Source organism: Orbicella faveolata, unplaced genomic scaffold (assembly GCF_042242905.1).
Source record: "Orbicella faveolata isolate gen_17 unplaced genomic scaffold, um_ofav_v1 contig_46, whole genome shotgun sequence".
NCBI lineage: Eukaryota > Metazoa > Cnidaria > Anthozoa > Scleractinia > Merulinidae > Orbicella > Orbicella faveolata.
In genome coordinates, this window is record NW_028301576.1 from 32,355,878 (window position 1) to 32,379,566 (window position 23,689).

At 40.1% G+C, this 23,689-nt stretch overlaps 1 pseudogene; it reads left to right on the plus strand.

Annotated features, from left to right (window-relative positions):
• Nucleotides 1-13,022: 13,022 nt before the first annotated feature.
• LOC149099784 (uncharacterized) lies at nt 13,023-14,654 on the plus strand (annotated as a pseudogene).
• The last annotated feature ends 9,035 nt before the right edge of the window (nt 14,655-23,689 follow it).

Below are 23,689 nucleotides of genomic sequence, written 5' to 3' on the forward strand. Positions count from 1 at the left end.
TTCAAGTGCCAAATCTATTTCAGCACGTGGTTTTGCAAAAGTAGCCCGTAAGACCAAGGTTAGAATTCCGGCTGGATCTGTTTCTGTTGTCAAAATAACTGGATGGCATGGACCTCAAACAAGTAACACTGCTGCTCTTGTGGAACCATTAAGTGGACAGACTCCGGGAAACCTGATTGTCATAAATACAGTTACCGGTGTAGTTAATGGACAGCTTCATGTAAGAGTTGCGAACATTACTGATGAAGATGTCTGGCTTCAACCCCATGCAAGAATAGGAGTACTTCACGAGATTAATAATGTTATGGATACTAAAAACACTGTTGACTTCAAGAGAGTTTCAGTCAATGAAGAGATGGTGTTTGTCAGAGAATCCACAACAGAAGAAGACCAAACACAACCTTTGGCATATCCAATTGATCTATCAGCCGTAGAATGTACACCTGAGCAAAGAGAGAAGCTTGAGACTCTCTTCCAGAAACATGCCAGCGTCTTTACAGAGAATGAGAATGACCTTGGATACACAGAAACAGTCAAGCACAAGATCCCAACTATCGATCAAGTACCAGTTGCACAGCCTTATAGAAGAATCCCACCAAACCAGTTTCAAGAGGCAAAGGATCACATACGAAAACTCCTGGATGGTGGCATCATTCGAGAAAGCCATAGCCCTTACGCCGCACCTATTGTGCTTGTCAGAAAAAAGGATGGATCCCTGAGACTATGCGTTGATTACAGACGTCTTAACTCCAAGACAGTAAGAGACCAGTTCCCTTTACCAAGAATTGAGGAATCTATTGATGCCATTGGAGGTGCAAGATGGTTTTCAACGATGAACCTCGCAAGTGGGTTCAACCAGGTTGCCATGGACGATGAAGACAGGCACAAGACTGCCTTCACAACGCCGTTCGGAATCTTCGAGTACAACAGAATGCCGATGGGTTTGACCAACAGTCCCGCGACCTTTCAGAGGCTTATGCAAACCTGTTTGAACGATTACATCTTTCAGATACTGCTTGTGTACCTGGATGACATCATCGTGTATTCCAATACCTTTGATGAGCACATAGAGAGACTTGACAGAGTCTTTACACGACTCCGAGAACATGGATTAAAACTCAAACCAGAGAAGTGTCACTTCCTTAGACGTAAAGTCACATATGTTGGTCATCAGATCTCTTCTGATGGTATCACAACGGATCCTGAGAAGACTCAAGCTGTATCAGAATGGAAACTGCCAACAACTGTTAAAGAACTGAGATCATTCCTTGGATTCTGCAGTTACTATCGCAGATTCGTCAAAGACTTTGCAAGGATTGCTGGACCATTACACCAACTAGTTAACAACTGCCTGCATGAGCTGAAAGTGGAGAAGAAACTTAAAGTCCCATTTGTGAAAAGGTGGAATCCAGAATGTCAGACTGCATTTGATGCATTGAAGAAAAAATTGACTCATCCCCCAATACTTGGATTTGCAGACTACAGCAAGCCATTCATCGTAGAAACAGATGCCAGTCATGTGGGACTTGGAGCAGTCTTATCACAAGATCAGGATGGCCAGCACAAAGTCATTGCTTATGCCAGTAGAAGATTGAGGCCAAGTGAAAGGAACCCAAGAAATTACAGCTCCATGAAGCTTGAACTGTTGGCATTGAAGTGGGCAGTAACTGAGAAATTCAGAACCTATCTCCTTGGTTCAAAATTCGAAGTTTACACCGACAACAACCCCTTAAAGTACTTACAGACCACTGCCAAGCTTGGTGCCTTGGAACAGCGATGGGCAGCTCAGTTGGCTTTATTCGACTTCTCAATCAGCTACAGAAGTGGACGATCTAATGCAAATGCTGATGCCTTATCACGCCAGCCTCATGAATCATTGACACCAGAGGTAGACGATTCAAAGGAAGACGAATTATTACACATTGAGTCTATAGCTACTCTAGCAACTCCTGTACCCCCTGACCTGAGCCATGCTATTGTGAAGACGCCTATCCCAATTGAAGTAAGACGAATGGCAGCATATGAACCAGACCATGATTTAACAGCAACTGATCAGACAACTAATGATGCTAATAAGAAAGCAACAACAGATGAGCCAGTAATTGCCACTACATCATTCCCCACTCACACAAAGGAAGAACTTATCAACATGCAGAAGGCTGATCCCACAATTAAAGAATTCCTAAAGTTCTGGGAGAGGGATAAGAAACCCACCTTTGCAGAGAGAAAGCAGCTTTCCCACGAGTGTGTCACCCTGTTGCGACAGTGGGATAAAGTTGCCAGAGAACAAGGCCTAATGTACAGAATTGTTCAGGATCCCAAACTTGGAGAACTGAAACAGCTTCTGTTACCAGCCACTCTGAAGAACAAAGTTATCACTAGCCTGCATGATGATATAGGACATCAAGGATTAGAAAGAAGTCTTCAGCTGACACGTGAACGATGTTATTGGCCCAGAATGTACTCAGATGTGGAGAGTTGGATCAAGAACTGTGAAAGGTGTACCTTATCAAAGATGCCAAACCCGAGAATCAGACCACCCATGGGAAATCTATTGGCGACGAAGCCACTTGAAATACTAGCAATAGATTTTACAGTCCTTGAACCAGCGACTGACGGAAGAGAGAATGTTCTTGTTATGACTGATGTCTTCACAAAGTTTACTTGTGCAGTCCCAACAAGAGACCAGAAAGCTATTACATCAGCTAAAGTTCTAGTGAAAGAATGGTTCTTCAAATATGGAATTCCCCTAAGAATTCACTCAGACCAAGGAAGAAACTTCGAAAGTGAAGTTATTGCAGAACTTTGCAGACTTTATGGGATCAAGAAATCTCGCACTACACCCTATCACCCCCAAGGTAATGCACAATGTGAGAGGTTCAACAGAACAATGCATGATCTGCTAAGAACCCTCCCTCCGTCTAAGAAGCGCAAGTGGCCTGAATACCTACCAGAGTTATTGTACGTTTACAATGCCACACCACATTCATCAACGATGTACAGCCCCCATTATCTAATGTTTGGAAGAGAAGCTCGACTTCCAATTGATTTACTTCTTGGAGAGGGTGAAGATGTTAAAGAAAGTTCAATTGATTGGTTAGCAGCTCATCAAACAAGGTTAAGAGATGCTTACCAAAGAGGAGGGGAGCATCTCCAGCTCCAAGCCAAGAGACGACGAGAACACCACAATGGAAAAGAGTTTGACATCCCGATCCAGAAAGATCAGATAGTGTACTTACGAAACCATGTACATGGACGCAACAAGATACAGGACGCCTGGGATTCTACCCCGTATAAAGTTGTTGATGTTCCAACAGACCTCTACGGTTCAGTCTACACGGTGGAACCTATCAATGATCCTGGCCAGACCAGAAAGGTGCACAGAAGCAATCTAAGATTGAGTGTGACCAATCCAGACGTGGAACAGAAGGACCCAGGACCCAAACCTGTTAGAAAATCTAAATCCTTAGATCCTAGTAGTGAAGCAGATGAGGAGGATAATTCAGATGAGGAGCTTGTGTTAATTCTACCCAAAGAATGCACAAAGGTAGCCCCAGAACCCTCTAATGGACCAGGACCTACAGGCCAGACCAGTGCAGACCCAGCCTGTTCAGAGGAGAGAGTACCTACCGTTGAAAATGATACAGAACCTGTACCTTCAGCAGAAGCCCCTGTTCCAGAAACTACATCTCCTATACCACCTAGACGAACAAAGAGGAAAACCGCTGGAAAACACAAGAACAGGTTTAAGCAACCAAAAACTGCAGTAACAAGTTCCATAACTATTACAGTCAATGAACTCTCAATTTATTTAGTTATATCGACTTTATTAATTTTGTATGGACTCTATGTCTAGAATTTAGTAACTATTAATACACATGTCGTGGACGACAGTGTTAAGCAGGGGAGTGTGTGACCAGGTTCACAAAAACATGACAATGCATTTTTAGCACAAATTTAGAATTTCAGTTTGGTAGAAACTATTTCCTTTCTTTATCAAATCAACCCACATAACCTAACCACACAGGATTTACATCATGAATTTCCTATATGTCACACCACCACACCTTGTACTAGAATCATGAGAATTTCCTTCTATTGTTTGTTTCCTAATAAAAGAAGTGCAGTTAGTTAGTTTAATTCAGTGGTTCAAAGTGTTCAAGACCTGCACTTTCAAGTTGAGGACCCCTTGGTCAAGTACGGTTCCTTGTGACCTAAGTTAGTGATTCGTTTCACTCAGGATTTTGTTTGCAATCACCCTTTTTTTCCTTTTGTATAATTTCTGTATTCCTGCATAAATAAATTTTATTGTGGCTACAAGTCTGTTTTGTTGTTCACTAACAACACCAGAACCTGCCTTGGTCACAAATTTTTAAATTTTTAAATCTTACAGGACCCCTTTGGTAACAGTATTTTATAGTACTGATGGGTTAATCCTGTCTAAAGATTCGTTTATTATTATTACTATTATTATTATTATTATTATTATTATTATTATTATTATTATTTGTTCCCCATCCATGTAAACACCCACTTGGGTTAGATTGTAATGGTTAAAGTTATACGGGCCGGAGGAATATGTACCATTAAAAGCCTCTGTATCCACCAGAACTAATACCAAGCGCTTTGGAATGTGAACCAGGAAAAGGTTGCCTGGTGTAAAGCTACTGACTCTGGTTGGGATGGAGAGAACTTTGCAATCCACTCGACGGATAGGGTACGTGGTAGTAGTTTGCTTTTAGAGCAGCTGCGTGCCCCAGAGTAATAGAGGAAGCCACTTTGACTTTTCAAACGTGTAGAATTGCTTCTGTGATAGCCACCTTAAAATTTGCTCCAGGGACTGATGGGACTAAGCAGAAAGAGCTTTTAGCTCTGTTGAGCTTGAGTCTTAGATTAACTCTAGTCAAAATTAAACAGTCTTGGAAGAAAATATCACTGTGGACAGGACCCATAATGTCCACCGTGTTTTGTGAATGCATATCAAGCATTTAAACCCTTATTAGCATCATCACGTTCAGTCACAGGATCCACGAAATCCATCTTTCCAGGGTTATCTTTGTGAAACATAGCCATAGACAGTTGACTTGATTTAGCGTCTTCCCCGTAGTTAACAACGTTTCAATCATGGCACGATATGGGTAAGTATTGGTCGGTGGGGAGATTAGTTGCTCATTCAAAGAAACATCCACTTGTGAAAACAGGGAATGGAAAAATAAGTTCATGGGCCCTACTTTTGTCACATCTAAAGCGGTGCCTTTTGCTTCAGTGATCTTGGCTTTAACAAACAGCTGGGTTTTTGCCAAATCTAAATATTCTTCTCCAGATCCAGATATGTTAAACTTAGTCGGGCCACTATCAGTGATATTACTAAGGGGGTGATACTCAATCCCTTGACCCTTGGTGATAGATGTTTGTGCAGCAATTGTAAAGAGATTGTAATTTTTACTTTAAGAAAGAAAAGTTCTCTTCGGGTTTCTTCTGCTGTGGAGATGTTTTTATGTTTTTTTGCCTGGAGGCAAATTGTTTTTCCTTGGTTGCGCTTTCCTTTTTGTAGCTTTCTGATCAGTGCCTCACTGCGATGAATTTTGGAAAGACATGTCACCGAGGGCTAGTTTTACAAGTTCTGTTGTTGCTGTTTTAAGGTTTTCTCCTGCCAACATATCTTGTGCAACACTGGCACCGGTCTGTAAAGCTTTTTTTCCCAGTGCTTTGGAACCTTGTTTCAGGTGTGGTGTCGTTCAACAGAAAAAACCCTTGATAAAGAACCTAATCCGTATCCTCATTGTGAGCGAGCACCATGGAAAGCAGGTAGACTTCCTCCCATTTGCTTCACTTGATTGAGGTAGGACTGTTCATACGATTTATGATTTGGAGTGTGAATTTTCCTCATTTCACCAGTGGACATCTACTGAATCAAGCTATGCTCGCTCAAGGGAGACTATGAGATGGAAGCAGACGTTACTTAAGTGGAGAAGCCTAACCTCATGATGTTAAAGAACCCCCATTACAAAAACCTTCTAGCGAAATATCCCAAAATGAAGGGCGTGACCATGGATGACACAGATGATAAAGCCCACCTACCAGTTCACCTTATCCTTAATGACAGTAAATGCCCCAGAATAAGCACCACCTGGCCTCATTGTGTGGGAAGAGAATGGGATCCAGTTGCAAGTTACACTAAGTTTGGTTGGACCATCACTTCCCGGGCCATGAACTAGACACGACCAACATGCTTCTCACACAAATCTCTATAGTGGACTACAAAACACTGAGTAAACTGGACATTCTTGGTTTAGCAGATACCCCTACAGGCGATCAGAGTGTAGTGTATGAAGAGTTCAAGGAGCAGCTGCTTAGGAGGGAAGAAGGATGGTATAAAACCGGTCTACCATGGAAGGGAAATCATCCCCCTTGCCAAACAATAAGGAAGCCTGGGCAGATTGGCTAGTCTGGTACAGAAACTAGAGAAGATGACGTCCAGTGGTGACTACAATCCCAGAATTAAAGAACAGTTGGCTGATGGAATAGTGGAGCCCACCCCAAACACCGTTGAAGGTTGGGAATTCTATATTCTTCAGAGAGTGGTGTGTGAAACTGCTGTCAAAGGACCAAGTTGAGGCTAGTGTACAACGCCTCCACAAGGGCCGGGACGATGCACCATCTCTAAATGAATGTCTGAACAATGGTCCACTGTTACAAAACCAGCTATGGAGTGTGTTGGTTTGAGGGCAGTTCAATCCAGTTGCCATTACTGGTGATATCAAGAAAGCCTTTCTACAGGTCAGAATCCCACCAGAAGAAAGAGACGCTCTCAGGTTCCACTGGCTGAAAAATGTGGAGTCTAATTTTGCACTGACCTTTTCCATTAGTGGGAAATTCGGGAAAGAACTGAAAGCTACAACCATTAAGATGGAATGTCCACAAAGACCGAGCCATATCGAAAATGTGGCACATGATGAAAAATCAAAATTTTTCATATTCCTCCCAGGGATAGCCTATGGTAAGCTTAGAAATGTGGAGGGTTTATTTTCTTTAAATAGTTTTTAAACCCGCCAAAAGATAACAAATTCATCATGGCCGCATTTCTGGGCAAAAACATGCAAAATTTAGTGACTCATATCTTATCAAAAATTTTGTCCTATTCAATTGTCATCACAATAACACTCCAGCTTAAACCTGGAAACCTCTTGTTGAGGAGTTAACAAGTCTTTTGAGGCCAATTATACTTCTGTGGGTTAATTTTCAAGGTCACAGTGAGCCACTTAAACACTAAAATTTGCTTCCTCAAAATTCTTTATTATGCACACTTTTTCAATCAGCAAATTTGCTACCTGTAAGACACTGAAACGTTGAAAATTCTGACATCTTGAAAGAGGAAATTTCAATGTAAAACCTGGTATAAACATTATTTTTGGGCTTTTCTTAAGTGCTGAGTACTAACGCTCTTATAATCGTGATAATCACAACACTATTTGCTAGAAACGAAAACAATAGGCAAGTCCTTGTGATCAGATAATCAAGAAGAACGTGATAATGTCTTCTTCTCACCTTCGGTTAGATATTACATTCAAATATTACGTGCTGGTGTACTCAGAATCCTACACAATAACCATTGTGATGCGTGAAGTTCAGCAAAGTACATCATCTTCTTGTTCTTAAACAGCAATCCAGAAAAGTAGTGAAGCCTTCCAGCATCAGTCTCTTGCTTGCTCAAGCGAAATGCTTATGTTCTGTCCTCCTCGCTCATGCTGCACGCTGAAAAGTAAATATGGTGTCTGATTTCAACTAATTTGCTGTCACACCATGGTCACTTGATAGGATTTTGCATGGCTAAAAACTACAGCGAAAGATTTAATAAGACGTTCAAAGCAAACAATTTTTATTTCAAAGATATGAGAACATACCTCGGCGACCCTTCATGGGAAAAGCGATGAGGAAAATTTTAAAAGAATCCAAACGTGACCAATAAAATATCGCAGCGACAGAAACCACGTAAAAACTGCACAGATTGAATAGTTGTCTAACAAAGATATTGCACAATTCAATCATAGGCGATGCAAATAGATCAAACAATAGAAAACATTTTCTGATAAGTGCCTATACAGCCACAATAATGTTAAATTTTATTCCATCTGCAACACAACGTGCACAGAAGTTTCCCCATCAATGATTTTAACAAGAGAAACAAAAAGGGTTCCCATTTGTTTAAACAAGTCCACTTTCCACTAATATATAGATTTAGCCAAGCCTAAAAGCAGAGCTCCTGATTGCAATAATTGACGATAAAGGAAAGAGAGAATTATTTTTTCTTGGATCAGAAACTCAAAATATGATCATTTGTGAGCATGTAATTGTTCAGCGTGTGGTTTTGCTATTTTTTCCAGTTAACTTTTAACAAACTACACCCAACAATCCTAACCAAGATTGGAGAAATTACGTATGCAATATATCAGGGACTTTCCAAGAGATGATTGTATAAGGAATATGTCAAAAGAAAAGTCAACAACATGTCGGGTTAATTTGCACCAAAATTTTGCCTTTGCGAGTACTCCTTCTTTCTCCACCAGAGAATAAAACGTGACTTGAGCCTGTGATCCTATCGGTAAACCAGTAACTGGTCAGTGGTCAACTTTTAAAACGCACACAACCTCAATGAGCTCTAAACCTGAGCCCGCAATATAGTCATGTGATACTGGTCAGTGGATAGCTTGTTGTGACAGCTGTCAATAAACAATAGCGTGGACGCCCAAAATAAAAAATATAGCTATGGTAATGGTGCTACTCTTAGTTTTCAAGGTATTAGTGTACAGACGGACATACGTATGTACGGACAGTCACATGACAACCAAAATTTTTCAGATCAATGGGTTACCAAATTTTCTAAGGTATGGGGCTGTGCTCGTGTGCCTTTGGTGCGGAGGGGCTCTGCTACAGTCGTGCATTTTGCAATGCATATCGCACTTTTTGCAACAAATTGTTTCTTTACATTTCCAGTAATTGTTTTACATTATTTTGTGGTCTTACGTTTCAGTGCCAGAGTTCTGCAAAAAAACCTTTCATGCAATGATTTCAAACAGAAAAAAAGACTAATGTGAATGATGTAATCCATATGCTACAACTACTCACCATGGATACATTTCTCTCAGTACATAACCTAATTCTTGAAATGTAGCAGTGTAAAGCAAGCTATCGAGTACGTGCTTTGTGTCTTGTGCCACGCAAGAAGTGATAAGACTGATAAAATTGTCACGTGTTGAGTGTACAAAGAACCAACAAGTATTTCTCTTTTTAGGTCGTTTCATTGTTAAAAAATATATCTACAAGATGGAGACATTTCATGGTGTGAATTTAATCTTTCAGCTTTTAAGACTATTTTTTCCCTATAATGAGATGAATTCCACAGTGGAATGGTTTGTTTTCATATGGTACTTATGTAGCTCATAATGCCGGTTTTGCAGCATTTTTCAAAATTTCTCCATTGATGGATCAAGATTAGCTTTTGGTTAAAAAGTAAAGTTAAGTCTGAATTCCAACCTAGTGGCTCATCAGGTCAGAGCTTATCCCGATTTCTGTAGCATGAAGCGACTCAGGGTATTTCTACTCCCCTCTGGATGGGATGCCAGTCCATCGCAGGGTTACCCCCAGCATAAAGTTTGCCGGTACCCATTTATCTACCTGGGTGGAGGGAGACACTCTGAGAGTAAAGTGTCCTGCCCAAGAACACAAAACAATGTCACTGGCCTGGGCTCAGAGCCAGACTGCTCGATCTGGCATGTGGCCATCTGCTTCCCCTCGATGGTACAATAATTGAATCAAACAATCACCCAAAACATTAATGAGCAAGAGGTGGTCATTTTCGTGACGCAAATGATTACTTTTGAAAAAGAATAACCCATTTGAAACACCCTTAATTTTAGATTAATGGGTTTGTAATTCAAAAAAAATGCTGTAACTCTTTTTTTAATCGAATGCTAATCTGCAAGTCAAGTTTTAAGTTTTCGGTAAGTGTAAAAAATGGTGGAAGATTCATGACCACCTCAAATTTTTTGGAAAGTTTAAGGTGGCTGTGAATCCACTCTGAAAATCTTTATCAACTCTGGCAGTGAGATCACTTCCATCGTGAAACTTTTTTTTCTCAAGACCTGAAGTACTGGTCAAGCAGAGTCGCTAGTAGATGTAAGGACTGGCGATGGCCTGCATTCACGTTGGTCGAGATCACTATTTACAGGCAAGTCTGCAGAAATTTTTATTTCTTTGGCCTCCCATTGGCAGGCCACACAATTTGATCGCACGTCATTTGTTACAGGACTGCAGCTAGCTTGCAGTAGCAAGTAAACATGAAGTTCTTTTCCCCTTTTAACGCATCTCTGTATGCAAGTGTAACTTTCAATTACTTGAGACAACTTTCGCCTAAAATGGCCTAGGTGTTGCACTTCTGTAGCTCGTTACTATTTTCTGATAGTAATAAACTTGCCGAGAATTTCATTAGTTATAAATGTTTTGATTCTATAACAAAATAGGTACATATCATGACAGTATAAGATACATCATTCAGCATGGATCTCTCACATAACATAGTTAGATACAAGGCGTCACACAACTCCAAAACCCCCTCCCCAGAGGTGAGGGAAATCTGTACCCAATTTTAAGACCTCTAAATTAGTAAGCGGCTCTAATATGACTGCTCCAAACCAGAAAAAAGCCCCATCTGTGTAAACATTCAAGAAAGGCTACAAATTTGCCAATGTTAATGCAGATTAATTGGTTCCTTGTAAACAAAATACTCAAGGCCAAGCTGGAGTGAAAACCACACCCTATTTCATACCAATGTGCTCAAAATCTACACCTTTTTCAGACATAAACAGCTCAAAAACCACACCCATTTGGGCCGCACATACCTCTGATAGCCCATATAGGTAATCCCAACCCCTCCCCCTCCGAGCCCAAAACATAAAATCGTAGTTTCTCTGCCAGGGAAATTTTTGCGCGATATTTTACGGATCACATTTGGATCCTTTTAGCTTTAAAATAAAAACTGTTTGCTTTGAATGTCTCATGAAATCTTTCTATTCATTATTCGTTTATTCATTTTTGGTAACGTGTGACAAAATCATATCAAGTGACCATTGCGTGACAGAAAACATCGGATGCCATATTTAGCATGCAGCATGAGCGAGGAGAACACCACACAACTATTTCGCTTTAGCAAGCAAGGGACTGACACTGGAAGGCTTCGCTACTTTTACGAATTGCTGTTTAAGAACAAGAGATGGGAATGTGGTGGATTATCTCAGAGTCACTGACTGGATGTCCATAAGAAGATGTACGTTGCTGAACTCCATGCATTGCAATGGTCATTGTATGGGATTCTGAATACACCGGTATGTTATATCTTACAATTTTTATACCAGGTTTTACACCAACATTTCTTCTTTCAAGATGTCTGAATGTAGGTGTGTTGGTGTTTTAACGGGTAGTGAATTTGCCGATTAAAAAGATTAAAAATTTTGAAAAATTTTGATTTTAAGTGGCTCGTCATGACCTTGAAAATTAACCAACAGAAGTATAATTGGCCTCAAAAGATTTGTTAATCCCTCAACAATACCTTTTCAGGCTTATCATTTTACAATATTGAAAATTGTCTTCAGATGAATTGAAACTTCAAAATACACACATACATACACACAAATACATACATATTTTATTGAAGCTCCTGGAAATAAGACTTTTCAGCAAGAATAATTAATTGCCAAGGAAAAAATGATAACAATGAGTTATGATGCATTATTACTCTAAGGAAATTTACTGGTAATTTGAATTGATTAGAAATCATAACTATTGTTTTTTCTTTAAATTGTATCAACAGAAAGGCAAGCTGTACCAATCTCTGAAAGTTTTTTGAATGAACTGGGATTGTGCACTATGCAGCAAAGAGCACCATGCCATCCTCAAAAGTATGCTTTCAAGATTAAAGTTCTTACAATGGGTACGAATTGTGTGTACTGGTGGCTAAGTTGTAAGATAACTGAAGGAGGAAAAAAATTAGAACCATGTGACAAATGGATGCACAAGTACGACAGCATGGTGTGTTACAATATTGCTTGTTCTTAAAACAATAAAAACAACAGCTAGAACAACATTGATAGCAGGCTCACTTTAGCAATTGTGTCTCTAGGACTGAACGTTTTTACCAATTATGTTATCAGCTACTTGAATTATGATTTGCAACTGAAACGAAATCAAATGCATTTATAAAGTAAAGAAAGTGGAAAGCAGGTTTTTGTTTCTAGCGTCGTTTAGCTGATTATAGATTGATACCTATCTAGCAAAATGTTTTAAATACTGCAAACAATCTCTCTGATGCCCCACTCTCTGGTAAGTGGCCTCTAGATATTTCCTGCTGTATTTAACTTGCTGGCAAATACTGGAGTGTTTTGTTTCAACATATGACACAGGGAACCCATACAACCATCTTAATATCGTAAACGTTTATTGAGTAATATCTATGTTAAAGCTCAAAATAAACGTAAACCTACCTCAGTTGTTGTGTATTGTCATTTCTGCGGCTCAAAATGGTGAATTTGAGCGATTTGGTGGGTTTTGCGCTGACTGAACACAAAACCCACCAAAAAATACAAGATGAAATTAAATGTGAATATTCTATTTGATATGCACTATATCAAGCCTATTGGTGTTATGGTGGAATGCACAGTGAGAAGGTTGAGTGGATGGTGATAAATATACATGTACACTGATATACCTGACCATTTACTTAATATATTCTGTGGCAGATATATGGGGAGTTCGGGGGGTTCAATCGAACCCCCTAAATCAAAACAGCTAATGTCAAAAACTTGTAAAAATATTAAATAAATACAGTCAATCTTAAATGTAAAAAGTTCATAACCAGGTTAAACCTCTGCTTCTCAATAAAAGAAGTCTAATGACATCATCAAAGTGTACAACGTCATAGCAGAGACAGAAAAAGAGGCAAATGAGAAACAATGCTGACACCATGTTTAAGGCATGGTATGCAAATGCAGTAGCCCTTGCCTCAGACCTTGGCACCGACCCAAGCGTCCCAAGAATGGCCTCGAGACAGTGACGTAGAGAGAACACCCCTCATACCCAAACTTCACCTAAAATTCCTCAAATGTAATTGATCCGATGCCCAGAGTTCATATCGAGGCAAAAAATCTCAGTCACGGCCATGACCTGTCACACCTTACTAAATTCAGGGGTCACAGAATGTTTGTGACCTGACTTCACTACAAATCCTCCAAGGCAAACGAACATTAATCTGAACAATCGGGTAGCTTGAGAAACAAGGGAAAATTTTGCTCAATTTAGCCAGTTACAGTTAATAATGGCAACACTTTTGTCGCACCCCCACCTCAAACCCAACCCCTCACCCCGTCAATCCCATTTTTGTCCTCACTGTGTAAATAGATTCGGTTATGTGAGTTGTGAAAACTTCGACACAGTTGAGGAGAGTAATTGTCACAAGAATGAATTTTCCAAAAGCTCCCTGAACTTTGCACAATTGTTATATAAAGGGCTGAAATGTGCTCAGAAGTCATTTATCAATTTATGAAATACAAAGACGATGGATTCCGTTCCAAGTTTGAGTAATGACGAGACAGATGTTTCTATAGTATCAAACGTGAACAACCTAATGTACAGATTTGATGTTTAAGACTGACAGAAATATTTCTCTGATGGGGTTCCCATGGCAAGCTCAGTAGAAAGAGGGTGTAAAAAGACTAATCCTAAACACAAGAAGACTCACATTTCCAAACAGAAGAAAACTTTTACGGAAAGAAAAAACAGAGCTCAAGGAGACATTGCAAAAATGTGTTTGCTTTGTTTGTGCGAGCAAGACTGCCTGATGAAACACGGTCAGCCACCTGAAACCCCTTTCATGATACAGCAGCTGACAAAAAGATTATTTCAAAAAGACTACAACAAGCAAAACTACATACCTGAAAGGCAAATAGAGTTTAAGTTTGCCCCAGTGGTGTGAGGAGGATTACCTACAAGATACCATGTTTCAGAAAAGTTTGTCGAGGCGCTTTTCAAAAATGTTATGGAATTTCCAAGGACAAAATCAGTTATTCTCAAGAAAATGGACGTTGATGGTGTCCCCATTCAGCCTGATATGAGAGGAAGGCATGAGCACAGAACGACCAAACTTTTACCAGAGGTGCGAAATATGGTAATTGACTATATTTGTTCTTAAAAGGCCAGTGAATCACACTACAGAGAGTGAAAACCAGCAAAAAGTACTTTGATTGTAATGTATCTATGAAGAGGATGTGACAAGATTTTTGTAAAATAATCCTCATTTTAAAGCCAACTGCTCAAAGATAAGGAACAAAGGCCCTGTAATAAGCTTTTCAACTTTTAGGAACATATTTCAGTAAAACTTATGACACACTTTAAGCTTTCGTAAAGCTAGGATTGAAAGTTGTCAATACTGTGACAGAACTCAAAATGTTATCACCCAGATCAGTTTCGAGATTAAGGGAGGGAATTTAAGGCGGGCCGGAGAAATGGAGCGATTAAAGGCAGAACTTGAACTTCATCTTAAAGAAAGTGAAGTCAGATTTTCCTCCTTGAAATATAACATGCTTGTCCTTTCAAGGAAAGATTGATTTTCTGTCCTGAGTTGACTGAGTTACCTCATAATTACTCTGTTACATTTATTGCTGAATTGTAATAAACTCAGTTCAATATACTTGTGTGGTTTACGCTCAGTTTTATCATGTAAGGTTACTGGAGAAGACGACTGAAAATGCATGTCCAGAGAATATACCAACCCGACCTTTACATAACTCTTGTTTGGTTATGATCAGTTGTTGACATGAAGTGTAAACCTGTAGCGCGATTACCGATTAGACCCGATCACGAGTGATTTGGAAACTTCCCTTAATTGCTGATACAGGGGTTTTCAATTGAGTGTTGTAACAACAAAACCAAACCAATCACTTACCAATCAGACTGACACAGCCAATCTCAAACCGTCGTAAAACCAAAACCAAAGCAATTGCTTGATTGCTTTTTGACACTCAATTGAAAACCACTGTAAACATTGAAGCCATTACCATGAAAATGTAGTTCCTTTCAACATGATATAAAGGCCATAGCTAGACTTTTTTGCTAACTTTTAGCACCCTACCTCCACCCAAGCTAGAGAATCTGCAAATTATGCTCCGCAACGTTATTTCCCAGTTTTCCGTTAAAGGTTTTACTTTGTTTGAAAGTTAATGTAGCCTATAATTGAGTTACAGCCTAAATCCTATTTGAGAATAACACTATAAATCACTAGTAGTTGTGGATTTATACACTAATGCTCAAGACGAAGTTTTCCTGTGGTTTCCCATCATAGAACATATGTCCAAGATAACAAAGATTTACCTGGGTGTGGCACAACATTTTACGGTCTGCTAGCACAGCCATTGTTTAAAGCACAAAAATAATTTTCTATTCCTTTATTTTCTGTTTACAGTTTGTCAGATTGTAAGCACCGGTGACGCCTGTCCATTTATGTCTATATCATAGTGATAGCAACGGAAGCTAATGGATTTTCCTTCCAAAAAATCCCCCCAACTCTACCCACCCTATGCTCATGCAAATTCTCATCAAAGTAGCATCTCTCTATTTTCACTCAACTTAATTTCCGAAAACTGCTAGTAGGGCAATAGTCAAATGTATATTTCTGGATGTGGTTCTAAAAAGTGCACTCAACACAAAATCACTACCTATATGTTCAACCTGGTTGCAAAACTGAAAAAAAGGTGGACCTGGTAACAGGTTTATCTTGAAGGAAAGTTCCAGGTATTTTTAAATATAGTGTGGGAACTATCTAAGCGGTCTGATAGAATATCAGATAGGCACACATTTAACCAGTGAAGCTCAACATTTTCATGCTGTATGTCTTTGCACGGTCACTGAAATCATAAGTTTCAAGTTCTTTTAGGATCGGGGATTCCATCACCATTTCACTCGGCCTACGAAAAAATGCCAGTTTGTAAATGTTAGGTGCATTATGCTTGGTCACAAGCAAGCAACAAAGAGTCCTTTGCTGCACAAATTCATAAACCAATGTGTGGAACAAGCAAGAAACAATTTTGTTAGTAGTAGGAACGTTTTTAATGACTACAAGCACGCTGTGGAATTGTGGACAGGAGATAACCAGGCGAAAATTCTGACGAAGGAAAAATCCTTTCAGTGAGTAAGTTTGTGTTTAGTTTCCTTATATGTTCTAAAGTAGTGAATATTGAATTTTTTTCTGTGATTTGAAAAAACACAGGAACAAAGTATTCAAAGTTACATTGGTCGCGGCTGCATTTCAGAGAAAACTGGATTAGTTTTTCATAACATTAGGTTATATTAAGAAATTTTTCACTCTTAATTTTCGAAATTTTGGAGAATTTGTTAAAATTTTATTTGCGAAAAGCCCACTTTTGTCTTTACCACGTGAAAGTTTCGTGACCTAAAGTCAGAGGGGTTAGATAACGTAGCTTCGAAGTCCGGTACAAATGACACAGTCCGCGCTTATTGTCTGGCAATATTTGCAATGTTCTGTAATTTTTGTTTTTCATTGTACATGTTTTCAAAGAATGAAGGGCAACTTGGGCGACAAATTAAGGGAATTAATTAATGATGAACACAAGTGCAGTTAAATCTAATTTAAGCGTGACCCAGGCCATGAAAATAATGGCACATTGAACTTAAGGTTTGCTTTTTCACTATTAAAGAGGGAGGACTCGGGCTCTATACACCAAACTATTCTTTATTGACAATTGCGCGAGAAGGCCATACTAGTATGCGCATATTACTATTGGAGTTGGACAATCTGCCTGTACCAATGTTCAAGAAAGTGACATTGTTGATAAACACCAGCTGTTATCAAATGCATTTAATTGAAACCTGCTTTTAAGGCAACGTTGCTCATTAACTAATTATACTCAGCAATTCAAGAAAGTAATTCTTCATAAACTGGATTGGAGTGTAGACTGGCAAGTTCAGAGGGGGCAGTGAGAATTTCAAGGAATCAAGATTAAAAGGCCCAGCCGAGCTCCTAGATTCAAAGTGGATGGACCAGGAACTGCACATGCCATCCAGAATTTCATTGAAAATCCTCCCAGTCATCCTTCCATTGAGGTGATCCAACTAAATTAAAATGGAAGAGTGTTCAGTACATGTTAAGAGTAATAAATCACTGGGATACAAAAACATTACTGCGAATGTAGATCGGTGAATGTTCACTTATTATGATCACTTGATTTTCACTTGCCAGTAAACATCATGACTGATGAGACAGTGTTAAAGCTCTGTGGCCAAAATGGCTTGAGTGAATTGGAAGAAACCCCCGTGACCCCGGTAATGTACCACCAGTCAGAAGTCAAACCCTTGGGCAAGAAGTGATTCAAAGTCGTCAACCCCAAGAACAATAAGAAATACAGCATTGAGTTTCATCTTGTTCATGGTGATTGTAAATCCATTTTGGGCTTGAGGGCCAGTGAACACCTTCAGCTGCTAACAGTCAACAGCCAGAATATCCTTTCTGTGGAGTCAAGCGGTGCGGAGGAGAAAAGTCCCAAGGTGGAAGACTACATTTCGCAGTACACCGATGTGTTCACTGGAGAAGGCAAACTAGAAGGGCTACTCCACCTGGAGATAGACAAGAATGTCCAGCCAGTCCAGTTACCTCCACGGAAAGTCCCCATTGCCCTCAGAGAGCCTCTAAAACAAGAACTGGACAGATTGTCAAATATTGGAGTGATTCGGAAGGTCGATACACCTACGAACTGGATTTCAACACTTGTGGTCACAACAAAGAAAAATGGCAAAGTTAGACTGTATATTGACCCGAAACCATTGAATGAAGCTTTACAAAGAAATCATTACCCCTTACCTACAATAGATGATGTGCTGCCTCTGTTATCAAAGGCCTGTGTGTTCACGGTATTGGATGCAAAAAATGGGTTCTGGCACATACAGCTGGACGAGCCAAGTAGCTTTGCTACTACTTTTGGAACACCCTGGGGATGCTTTCGGTGGCTTCGCTTGCCGTTTGGTGTATCCCCAGCTCCAGAGGAGTTTCAGAGGAGAATTGATATTGCACTTGAAGGCCTACCAGGGCAGAAGGCTATAGCAGATGACATCCTGGTGTTTGGAGCAGGAGACACTGATGAGGAAGCACTCAAAGATCATGACCGAAACCTGCGAGAAGTGTTCACCGTTGTCGGCAGAAGGGCATCAAGCTCAACTCAGAGAAGATACAGTTCAGACAGAAGCAAGTCAGCTACATGGGTCACGTCATATCGTCGGAGGGTCTCCGGGCTGATCCGAACAAGCTGAAAGCCATCAATGAAATGCCGCCTCCTATGGACAAGGAAGGTGTCCAAAGAGTACTAGGCATGATAAATTACGTGCAGAAGTTTGCTCCCAACCGAGCAGATTTGGCCAAACCACTGAGAGAGCTCGTCAAGAAGGACGATGAGTTTGTCTGGGACAAAGAGGTTCATGGCCAGTGTCTAGATCAAGTGAAGCAGGTTCTAACCCTGGCACCTGTGCTCAAGTTCTTCGACCCCCAAAAGAAGACTGTACTCCAGTGCGACGCCTCTATGTGTGGTCTTGGAGCATGCTTGGTGCAGGATGGAAAAGGAACTATTAGCAATTGTCTTTGGAGTTGAGCGATTTGAGGGCTATGTCTATGGCAGAAAGACCTTTATTGACACTGATCACAAAGCCCTGGAGTCTATTATGAAGAAAAGTCTATTGAGTGCACCAAAGTGATTGCAGAGAATGCTGTCGTGTCTACAGAAATTTGATTTAGAGGTTTCCTACAGAAAGGGTACAGAGATGCACATGGCTGATCCATTAAGCCGAGCTTACCTTCCCCTGGTTAAACAAGACACAGTTGACACCCAGGAAGTATGGAATGTTGCTGACACAAGATCACCAACAGAAGTTGAGGCTGAGTATATAGACATGGCAGAGTCTGTGCCCATTTGGAAACTAACCTTGCAGGAAATCAAAAGTGCCACTGAAGTTGATGCAGAGCTCCAGGCATTAGCTCCTATTATCACACAAGGCTGGTCAGAGAGAAGGGCTGACATACCCTCTCAGTTGCAGGTCTATTTTCCTTTCAGAGAAGAGTTGTCAATACAAGATGGTGTTGTGTTCAATGGTGAGCACATTATAGTACCATCTAGCCTCAGGCAATGCATGATGGATAAAGTACATGCCAGTCACCTGGGCATTCAGGGGTGCCTCAGGAGAGCCAAAGAAGCCTTCTACTGGCCAGGCATCTACAAGCAAATCACAGAATTCATCTCAAGGTGCAGCATTTGCAACAGCTACAAACCAGAGCAGCAGAAAGAACCTCTGAAATGTCACGAAATACCTACAAGACCATGGCAGAGCATCTCAGCAGACCTGTTTGAGCTCAATGGCACCCAGTACTTGATTACAACTGACCGTTATTCTAATTTCTTCGAGTTGGATATACTGACGTCTACGACAGCCAGAGCGGTCATTAACAAGCTGAAACCTCATCTGGCAAGATATGGTCTCCCAGACCGACTCACCACAGACAACGGCCCACAGTTCGACGGTGCTGAGTTTCAGAAGTTTGCAGCCAAGTACCAGTTTGAACATGTTAAAACGTCTCCACGGTATCCTCAATCCAATGGGAAGGCTGAGAATAGTGTCAAAACAGCAAAAAATATCTTGAAAAAAGCTGATGTCAGCCATGATCCACACTTGTCTCTACTGGACTTCTGGAATACACCATCAGAAGGAATGGACAGCACCCCTGCACAGTGTCTCTTCTCGCGTAGAACCCGTACCACACTACCCATGGCTAGCCACCTGCTTCAGCCACAAGTCATTCCCGATGTACACCTGAGCTTGCAACAGAGACAAAACAAGCAAGCGCTCTCCTTCAACAGAGGTGCTAAAGAGTTGCAACTGTTAAAAGATGGCGATGTGGTGCGGGTCCGACCATTACCAGGTCATTCAAAGTGGTTTAAAGCACAAGTGAGTAGTCAGGAAGCTCCACATTCCTATCAAGTCCGCACAGAGGATGGTAGGCTCTACTGCCGAAACCGTTCACATCTATACAGTTCCTGAGAACTTTCAAGCGATGCCAGACGGAGACATAGGAGAATTGAAGGTCAATGCTCAAACTCTACTCCCCACCAGGAAACCTACAGAGGAGACACTCCAGGTGCCCCCTGAACCTTCTGCATTGCAGTTACCAGATGTCTCGCAGCCAGATTTACAGCCAGCTTCGCCAAGTTTTCCCGCTCCTGTCTCTACTAGAAGAGGCAGGATTGTTAGGAGACCCATTTACCTCAGGGATTTCACCACCTAGGAATCCAGTGTAAAGGCTTTTCGAACAGTTCTGAACAGTGAACAGTGTTAGATTTGTTTTGTTTAATCACTTGTCCTTTCGTCCATTACCTACCTTACCATCCCTTCATTTCTTTGTTTTGCTCGTTCAAGAACGGAGATGTAACGATGTTATGATGTCATAGGCCCTTCGGGCTTGTGCAGTAGAATGAGATGTATCCCGGATGTAGTTGTTGTATTACGGCTAGTAATGGCGGGCTTTTATGAGCTTCATTAAAACTGTTGTGTTAGCATCGTTTAGTCTCGTTTAGACTACGCTACACCACCTGGCCTAAAATTGTCACCAATACACTATTGCATCTGGCATGTTACAAATGTCTCAGTAAAGCAAACAGAAAACAGAGATCAATAATATAAATATATTGCCTTACTTGTTTGGAATAGATTTTTGCGAACAAACTTATGGTTAACTTAGCTAAGAATATTTCACAGTTTAGGAACCTGGAGTCTAGATCTCCATAGACCATGATCGCAATGACTAAAAATGTGTTGCCATTTAAACATGACAAATTGATGTTCCAAGAAACTCAGTATGGTTCTGAGAGACAAAACAAAAACAACTAACGATTCTCCTTGACAAAAATGTCCCCAATTGATTAGCATGGTGGCTCTTGACAAATGATCACTGTAGCTATTATGGTAAACAAAGGGTCTCTCAGTTGTCACAGACTGCTTATTTATTGGTTGGGATTACTGAAACTGGTCAACAATTTGTTGGGTCATTTCGCTTTCCAGAATTTTCATACAGTGGAGTACCGGAGCTGATTTCCACTATTTGGGAAAAAGTTATCAACTCAACTCTACTCAACTCAATTTTGTTAAGTCAGCAGTTTGGGTCGGCAGAATTATTTTTATTTGGAGTTATGAAGAAATCCTGTGAGGGTTCACAACGTGTGTCTTTCTGCCAATGGTATACTTCATAATTTCACATGTCATCAAAGAAGGGTAATTAAGTAATTGTCATCGATTTACTCTGGCTGATTCATTAGTGTCTAGCCGAATGAAGTCAGTCATGTATCCTATCAAGGATTGTGACAACAATGGAACTAAAATTGATAAATGTTTTAATTATCCTCAAAATCACAATCAGGGAAATAAATTAATCACATATTTATATTTCAAAGTGTCTCTCCTTGCTTCTTTTATGATGACTAGGGGTGAATTTTCTTTCAGTGTACTACATGACTTATATCAGTACGAAAATGTTCTTACTTTTTCAACACTGTATGTTACTGACGCTAATGTTATTTTATCCTCAATAGATGGTGTCACTAGCACAATGAATAGTTTTGTTGTTTGCACAGTAAATACCCATCTGATGTGTTTTAAGTTTCAGTTTGTAATATGAATCTTGCGCAATGACTTTAGGTGTTTTGAGTGACTTGACAAAATCCATCTGTAAGGTTAACATCTTTGGAAATATCTCTGCTTGTGCACACGTCAGAACAGATCGGTTTCAGACATTCCTTGCACCCAGGAGTGGAAATAAGAAAACTTCAGATCTGTTCAGAAGTACAACTAAGCCCTAAGTGTTTTGAGAAAAAAAGTTTGATTTCCGTTTAAGAATACGTAACTGTAAATACAAGCTTCTACCTGAAAAAGTAAATAAACTGGCATCTTTTCATTACAAAGGCTTGCTAAAGTGAAGCCACGTTGTGATTACAGTGCATGTAACCGGCCAGCTAGAAAACTCTAAACGTAAACTGAGAACAGTGAGATGGTAGCTTCTCCTGACGGAATGTAACGGTCTGTTTGACGTAAGGACATAAACACTATTGACTCCTCTCCATTCTCAACGCTCTTAGAGATTCAGTCTTTGACAGCAAATTATAATAATAATTATTATTATTTTCGCTGGAAAAATTTAGCTTGAATACTCACTTTGAGACAAATGAACCAAAACTGTTACAAAGCATACAAAATTTACGGATGGAAACTAACCAATCAATAAATTGCAAAGTTCCTGATGGGTTAGAAATACTTTGCACTTTGTTGTATTTTCAAATTTGTTAAGAACTGTGTTCATGTTTTTCAATGTTATTGGTTTATTTGAGGATAAAAAAGCGCTATCCTTAATTCTTAAGTATTAACTCTTCGCTTTTTCAAGTGGTCTGGTTCGAGTAGTCACACTGTAAATATATTTTTGTTTTGTTCATTATGTTTGCTCAACACTTGGCCCAACTTTTTTGTAAAAACATTTTTTTTTCTCTCACAAACGAGCAGGTTGCAAGTTCCATTGCCCAAATGCGAGCGATATAATTAAATCAAGATTGTTCGACTATCAAATAAATGAGGGATAAATTGATCTGCTACCATCCAGTCAGAAGCAAGTATTTACAGTAGCAGTATTATTAGCAAAAAAATCTTTATAAAATCGAGTACAGATACGAGCAAGCTAGCGGAGATTGTGATGCATACGCACAAGATCAGTTAAACAACTCGCAGAAGCAGCAAAGCTATGGCTTTTGCAGCCAAACACTGAAATTAACTAAAAGGGGGCATAATGCATGTGCACAAGATCAGTTAAACAATTCACAGAAGCAGCGAAGCTATGGCTTCTGCAGCCAAACACTGAAATTAACTAAAAGGGGGCATATGTACATTTTGTCTGCCGTTGAATGGAAACATTAAATTTCATTTATCATGTCCATGGCTTATCCAAAACCTACTAAAAGGCATGACAGCACTGACAGGTGCTATCATGCTATCAGGTGGTCTGCCTAGTATGGGGACTTTGTCTCTTTTGCTGACCATCCTTATGTCTATTTTATTCTTTTTCTTTGAAAGGTTTTGCTGTGATAGTCACTGAACTAATTGAGTACATTTATTGCCTTTGAGGTCAGTTTACAATTGTAACCGATACTATCTTTCCCTTAGTGAACACCATTATTGGGGGAGGTGGGGGGGAGGGAGGCGGTGTTTCATGTTTCTTTGTTTGCCAAACGTTTTCATTCTAGAAATGACAACTACTTCTACTGCACAGGATGATAATTTGTATTCTATTCAAGCAACCGTCGAGGAAGTGTTAAAAGCACTGAAAAACATTGATCCATCAAAGGCGTGTGGCCCTGATCGAATACCGGGCAGAGTATTACGGGACTGTTCATCTCAAATTGCACCTTCTCTGACACGCTTAATTAATATTCTTTAAGTGTTGGCTGTGTCCCACAGGATTGGAAGCGTGAAAATATCGTTCCTGTCTTTAAAAGAGGTGACAACGAAGACGTATGTAGCCATAGAGCAATTTCACTGCTAAGCCTTACAT